Source organism: Lolium perenne, chromosome 7, assembly GCF_019359855.2.
Source record: "Lolium perenne isolate Kyuss_39 chromosome 7, Kyuss_2.0, whole genome shotgun sequence".
NCBI classification, from domain to species: Eukaryota; Viridiplantae; Streptophyta; class Magnoliopsida; order Poales; family Poaceae; genus Lolium; species Lolium perenne.
In genome coordinates, this window is record NC_067250.2 from 158,325,975 (window position 1) to 158,333,363 (window position 7,389).

Sequence of the window (7,389 nt, forward strand, 5' to 3'; positions counted from 1 at the left end):
CCAAAGTCTGTCAGGGAGCTGACCTTGTTCCTCCGTGGAAGTGCACTTTTTGCAGTCGTCAGGGATCAAGTCCTCAGTCTCTTGACTAGTAATTTTTAGGCCAGCGACGAGAAGATATCGACTTCGGGAGCACCTCAACACCTACCTCTACGAAGACCTCATGTTTCCGGGATGTCGACACAAGAAGTTCTACACAGTTTTCTGTAACACCCCAACTTTTGCAACCTTGATTAATTGTCATTAATGCAAAAATTAGGGGGAACAAAAACTTTTTCTATAAACTAATCAGATGAATTGCCTTGATCTATCTGTTAAGATGAATTGCTTTGATCTGTTGGTAGATGTATTGTCTTGTTTTGCTTGTTGAGTTTTGTATTGAGCTACCTCAAAGAACAACACCTCTAATGGTCAGACAAACAACTCACCTAATAAAACACATGTGTGACTTAGAAAAAATTGTTTTCCTTTTTACTACATCAAACTTTGCTTCTGATAGCAACATGAGTATGCCATCTTGATTTTTCTCCTTGTGGTACAAGATAGCTCAATCGTCCTTAATTCAAAACTTGGGATCATCTACCTCTAGCTACATCCCTCTCTTATACCCACTCATCCTTGTTGGTTTTGAGGTCATGTTGACCATCTGTGTTGACAGGCTTAAAATGTCCAGACTTTGGCAATTGATCTCTAAGCACCCACAACTGTTATTGTTGACTTCAATGCATGGATCGCATCTGTGCAATACCCTCTTCAACCTCCACGTCTTGCATGTCTCAGTCTATCCTTCCAACTCCTATATCCAACTTGATCTCATACCTTATCCAGTGTTTCTGCACTAGATCATTTTCTTTACTTTTACCTCTTGTTTTTATTCAAGTTTAATCTTCACAAAACCAAGAGTGGGAATGGTGGGTACATTTTGTAGCCATCATCTACCCTTTAGAACACTTCTTCCTAAATTAGTTTTCTCTCTCAAAAATCCTATTTATTTTCCTTCTCTAGTTTTGATCACAAAACTACTTCTAGTTTTACTAAAGCTTTTCAAGATATTTCTTCAAGGAAAACAAGGAACTGAAATGGGTTTTGTTTTCTCATCCCATTTCTACCTAGTACTGATTTCTAAAAACATTATTTTCTATCTTGCCTTCTTTTTAACAAAAGGCTTGTTTATGGTACCTATACCATTTCTTGTTTTCCCTCCTGCTTATTTTTACATTGGAGAAAAACTCTACTTCACTTGAGAAAGTAAGTAGAACATTTTGAACTCCTATGTTCCGACTAGTTCTCTCAACATTTTCAAATTCTATTCCACTTGAGTTCATTCCCAATTTTCCCTAGGCAATTGAGGTGTTCCATATACCTTTCAAATAAATCCTTTTTCAAATGGCAACCCTTGCACATATTATGCACACCTCTGATCTACCATATGGTATTCCCCCATTTTCCAATTCTTGATCAAAGGGATGATCATTTGATACTTTCAAATCACTCCCAATTGACCTCTTGTTTGAAGAACAAGTTATATTTCGTCATACCCTCTCAATTCTCTATTCTTTACCATCATCACCTTGACCTCATGAATTGAAGATTTGTGTCACCATATTCATCCTTGTGAGTATATGGTTATTTCACTCACCATCTCTCTTAGCCTTGCTCTATAATTGTCTAAATCATCTTCACCACCATCATCTCTTGGACAAATTGATAATTTGATCAAATTTCTTTATTCTTCAAACTTGGCACCAATGTTATTATCATCTATCTCTTTTTATTTTTACTTCACCAAAACACCATCACCACCCATCTACCTTGCCATGCTCATGCACTGTTGCATGTGGTCTCCCAATCCTTCCAAATGGGAATTCTAGAGAAAACTTCTAATCATCAATTATACCATTGGGTATATTTTCCTCTTATGTTTTTCACAACCAAAGTGGTAACAATTATCTTCCGAGCACATATCACCCTCCCCATTATTTTTATCTATATGTATCTACTCCTATCTTATCATCATCAAAATCACTCATTGACATTACCTCCTCAACATCATGCCTTGAATCTATTCACATGAATGTTGTGCCTCTCTCTCACATTTCTCACTTGCTCATGACAAGAAAGGAGCCGGCCATGACTTGAAATTCGGCCAGCCCCTCCTCCTCATTTCCTTCTCTTGCAAGCCTTGCCTCCCAACTACCCCAACAAATAAATGGGCAGCCACCCACCTCCACCAATCAAATAAGGAGGCAGCCACCATCCTCCCTCTATATAAGAGCTTGGCCGGCCACCTCCACTCCCCTTTGCTCATTTGTTTCACACTCCACTCCCTCATACCTTCCTCCCCCTTCCTCCCCACGAGCTGCTACTCCTTCTTAGCTCCATGGCCGGCCATGGACATGGAAAGCCACCAAGATGAAGCTCCCCTCCTTCCTCAAGCTTCCCCTCACCATGAGAGCATCCCTCTCACTCTCTTCTCCCCTAATCTTGGATGAGTCCAGCTCACTTTCTCCTTTCTCCTCTCACTAGATTGGATCTTGATGCAGGTGCATGTTGGTCCAAGCATGGAGAAGGTTGAGCTATCCTCAGATCTGAAGTTCTTGAGCAAAGTTCGTCCAAAACCTTGCAGTAATTTCTGTATCTTGTTGTTTCAGATTCTGGTACGAACTTGTAAAATCCTCCAAATCTTGTGTGCAGATCCAAATAGAGTGATTCAAAGTTCCACAGATACGTATTGAAAAGATCTACAACTTGGCGTTGGTCTCATCCTCAAATTCGTTACGGATTTTGCATGGTAAATAAAGTTCTGCAAACATGCAGAATCACTGTTTGTTAGATTTCTTCCGTTTTACAAAACCTTTTTGAGCAAACTCAACTGTGGGTGAAAGCCCTCTCCAGTACCTTCATTTTGGCGTTGGTTTCACTTCAAATGAGCTCCTGAAATTGAAATGGTTCACAGATCAAGATCTGGTCAGGTCTGACTTTGTCGAATTAAACCAGGAGCTTGGAAACGAATTTTTTGAATGAAACCAATTGGGTAAGAACCACCTATTATTTACCTTTCAGATGCAGCTGACCTCATATTTTTATGATTTATGTACGATTTTTGGTAAATTAAACTTATTCTGTGTGTTCTGCAGACATGACTGTTAGCTTTTAATTCATCAAAAATCCATTTTTGAACCTAATTGAGTGATTCCAATTCTGTAGGATTACTGAATATTTTCTTAATCATCTCAAACAAGTTTCAAACCTTTATCTGTTCTGCAACTCCATAGTTAAAGCAAATGGTGAAAACATGCAGTAAACTTGTAAATCCATTTGTGAGAGTTTCAGAAACAATTTGAACCCAAATCCAATTGTGTGTGAACCTCTGTTTAAATATCTTTCAAATGCCAGTGGCCTCATATTTTTAGGATTTTTCTACGGTTTATGGCTTACAGATCTTGTTTTCTATACAGTCAGATTCAAAGAAATTCCTAAAATTGTAGGTTTAATATTTTTGGGTGATTCCAATTGGGTTAGTCTTGTATTAGTACTGGCTATCTAGGACAAATATTATTAGTCTCTGTTCATACATATTTGTTGCTGTTAGTAATGTTTATGTGTGACATGCATTGTTGAAGCAAAACGTTTCGGTTTATTTAAAACCCTTGACCAACTCTTTGTAGTAGAGATGGGCAACCCTTGTTTTATGCTTGCAAAACAAAACCTCTGCAACCTAACATTAGCTCTTTTGTTTTGCTTAAGTTTTCAAATGATGTGATATATGGTTTGCTTCCTATTTTTGTATGGGGTTAAGTGAGCAAATTAAACTAGGAAAACTGTTTTCCACTTTTCCAAAAATGTTTGAAAATGTTTTGTGCATGTATTTGATGTCAAACTAATGCTCTTGTCCTCTTTATGATGTTATCTACCAGGGGGTACTTAGCTTGTGCCATGGTGATACCGAGAGAGGCAATTGCTAAGTTGTGATACTCTCATACCTTTACTAGGTAAATAAAATGGGTTTTCTTCTAGTTGCTTTGTAGTATCTTTAAGTCTTTCATATGTTAGCCTTAGAAGAGTGGTTAGCTATTGTTTGTTGGTTGTTGTATGTTTGTTTTGTTGGTGTAATGTGTTCCTTTAATATTTTTCCGGCGATAGATTGCGAACGATTCCGGAGAAGATGAAGAAGTGGATCGGACAAGGATTTTATTTATATTGTTGGGATTCTTACATTGATGGAGTTGAAGAAGTACAGGGACAAATAAGCCAAGGCAAGCCATCTTTTGATCTCTTGCTATTTATCCTTCTTGTTGTGCTCATTGCTCCATTATATACTTGGTTCCTTGTATCATGTGTGATTTTTGGTCCTCTACTCTATGCATACTTATTCCCAAAGTATGTTGAACCCCTTGTTGATGCTTTGCATACTTGCTCCCAAGTATGTGAACCCCTTTTTTGATGTTATGCATGCTTACCCTAAGCATGTATGCCCCCTTGACCATATCCATGTTGTCATCTTCTTAGTGGTATGATGATTAACATCATGACCCCTGTTTGAATCATCTTAATTATGTTGTCCCTATACATGCTTATCCACCTCAATTATCATCCCCTTAGTGGTATGATGGCTAGCATCATGTCATTGTGACTCTTAGTTCCTTCATAAAACTATAGGTTGGGAACCCCCTTGGAAAAATACCTTGTTCAAAAGAATTTTTGAAAACCTTGGGTGAGTTGGACTTACCCAAGTGTGTGTTTATGAAAGGAAAGGATCTTGGCAAAGATGGTTGGAAAGAAAATCTTGTTTTCGAAAACTTTGGCGTCTAAGTATTCACCCGTGACAATTAACCCGCGCAACCACATTACCACAGGTGGGACGGGGCTTAGCTCGTAGTTTGTTCTTCTTAACATGGGACACCGCACAACTATATAAGGGTAAGGTTACCCCTGAATCCGGATTGTCGTTGGTGGAGACAATAGTATAACGGGAGGCCTTCGGGGCTGACCCATCCGGAAGACACTATGGGTCTCCTGGCTTGGCGGTGGAGCCACGCTCAAAGTGAGGTGAGCTGCCACGGTGCCGGGAGGTACATACTCCATAGGGTAGGATCCCGTGCTAAGACGAATAGGCGAAAGGCTATGTCCGAGTTTTTTTCATGGCATAGTTGATATGCGGGGATGATGCCCACATGATGAACTCGCGGATCTTGTGGGGAAAGTGTGCAAACTCTGCAGAGTCAAATCTATTCGAATAGTCGTGTCCGCGGTCATGGACGGTTGGAATGGCTGTTGCTTAGCCTAAAGAGTTTTGTTTTATGAAAGTGTTTGACAAAGGAAAGGAAGGAACTTGTTTCCGGAGTACCGGGAAGGTACGGGAAAATTGTGATGACCATATGGAGATGGTCGGAAAGGAAATAAACTGGGTTACTCCCTTCCTAGTGTTTTATGTTGTAGAATTCTTTTGAAGTATCTTCTTCAATAATGATATAGAGATGTCATAGGATCTTCTTAGTGTCCCCTTCAACTGTGATGATGGGATGCTACATCCACAAGAGAAACTACTTCTCTTCTACATGCTACATCCACAGGAGAAACTACTTCTCTTCTACATGCTATTTCCACAAGAGAAAATAGCTCTTCCTTCTTGTCTCCTTAGATTAGCACTTGTTATCTTGCACTCTTGCAACGTACCTTTATTGATGGTTTGCGAGTACAATTCCAAATGTACTCACGGCTTTGTCCCTGGCTATTTACTTGGCCAGACTTGGAGGAATTTCTGACGGGTGAAGAAGGAGTTGGCGACGTCTATGCGAGCTAGGAACGTCTTCCCAGTCAGTTGCCTGTAGGGTTATGGCAGATGACTTGGGTACTGCGCTGCTGAAGTGATGATGCTACTCTGATGCTTAGTTAGGCCCTTCGAGGCTATTTTGTAAAGACTGGTCATGTGACCTCATTGTAATTTCCTTATTCCGCTTTGTAATGGATGGTGTAATTTGGTATCAGTTCGGTTATGTGTTCACGACACACTGATCATGGGATCGTGAACTGTATACATAACAGGGAATTTCGGACAGCTAGTCCGGGGTCCCCACAGAGCTGGTATCAGAGCTATCCTGACTGTAGGAGACCTTAGTTAGCATGGACGTTAGTTAGGAAACAAGTACTTGGGAAAAACTATTTACGAAATAAATTCTTTCTTTAGTCGGAAGCATAGCTTCTACTACTCTTATTTCTTAAAAACTTCCAAATTCTTATCTCTCCGCTTTATAAAAGGTTTGAAAATTCTTGCTCTATTGTCTCATCCACTTCAGACCTACATGTTGGACGACGTCCCCAACACAGACCCGGAGACTCGAAGTCGAAGATGGATCAACCTTTTATGAAGTCTCACGTATCTCCAACGACAACTATTGAAGATCGGACGCCGACTTAGTCCTGCACATAAAGGGATAATAAGATCATGCCTTTGGTTGTCACCAAAGTCTGTCAAGGAGCTGACCTTCTTCCTCCGTGGACTTGCACTTTTTGCAGTCGTCAGGGATCAAGTCCTCAGTTTCTTGACTAGTAACTTTTAGGCCAGGTACGAGAAGATCTCGACATCGGGAGCACCTCGACAGCTACCTCTTCGAAGACCTCATGTTTCCGGGATGTCGAGACTAGAAGTTCTACACAGTTTTCTCCTCCGCCTCAATATCAATGATTCAACACCCGGGCCCTTCACCACCGACTGCTACAAGGATCCAAGTTGAAGTCAGTGACGACAAAATGAAGACATCAACATATGTGACCAGCCCCCAAACCTATAGGATGGATAGGACAAACTCAATCGTTTTGATTGAGATAAACCCGCACATTAGGAATTTTTGGGTACTTAGAGTACCATGTCTGGTTTGATGATTGCTTGTAGTTCCCTAGAGTGCTGCATTGAGTGTTTGTATCTGTTTTTTGTGTGCATGTATGTCTTGCTATTTAGACGTTCCCGCCTTTTCTAATTGTTTGGAAATTGTAAAACAGAAATTAAAAATGGAAATCTACTAGTGTACTGTTTTGCTAATAAAAATAGTTTGGTAGCTCCGATTGATGTGATTCCAATTGCACTAGAACCAGTATGAAATTATCTTTCTGATGCCACTGACCTTGTATTTTTAGGATTTTTGTGCGATTTTTAATAAATAAAACTTAATCACTGTTTCTGGTTAGTATTTTGAGTCTCAAAAATTGAAAAATGAATATTTTTGAATGATTCCAATTGTGTTGATCTTGTTTTGTTACTGTGCATCTAGGAAAAATACCAGTAGCCTCTGTTAGTGGTATTTTGTTTCTGGTTATGGTTGTATGGGTGTCACATGCTATGATAGGACTAAAGTTTGCCTCGCCGATGTACTGCTAGCTGCTAGTTAGTTGGGT

At 39.8% G+C, this 7,389-nt stretch overlaps 1 long non-coding RNA gene across 1 annotated transcript; it reads left to right on the forward strand.

The window, feature by feature from the left end:
* Nucleotides 1-2,389: 2,389 nt before the first annotated feature.
* LOC127300957 (uncharacterized) lies at nucleotides 2,390-4,445 on the forward strand. The gene is made up of 5 exons (XR_007851709.2): nucleotides 2,390-2,603; nucleotides 2,692-2,788; nucleotides 2,954-3,031; nucleotides 3,915-3,989; nucleotides 4,141-4,445. It is a non-coding gene; the product is annotated as an uncharacterized lncRNA (long non-coding RNA).
* The last annotated feature ends 2,944 nt before the right edge of the window (nucleotides 4,446-7,389 follow it).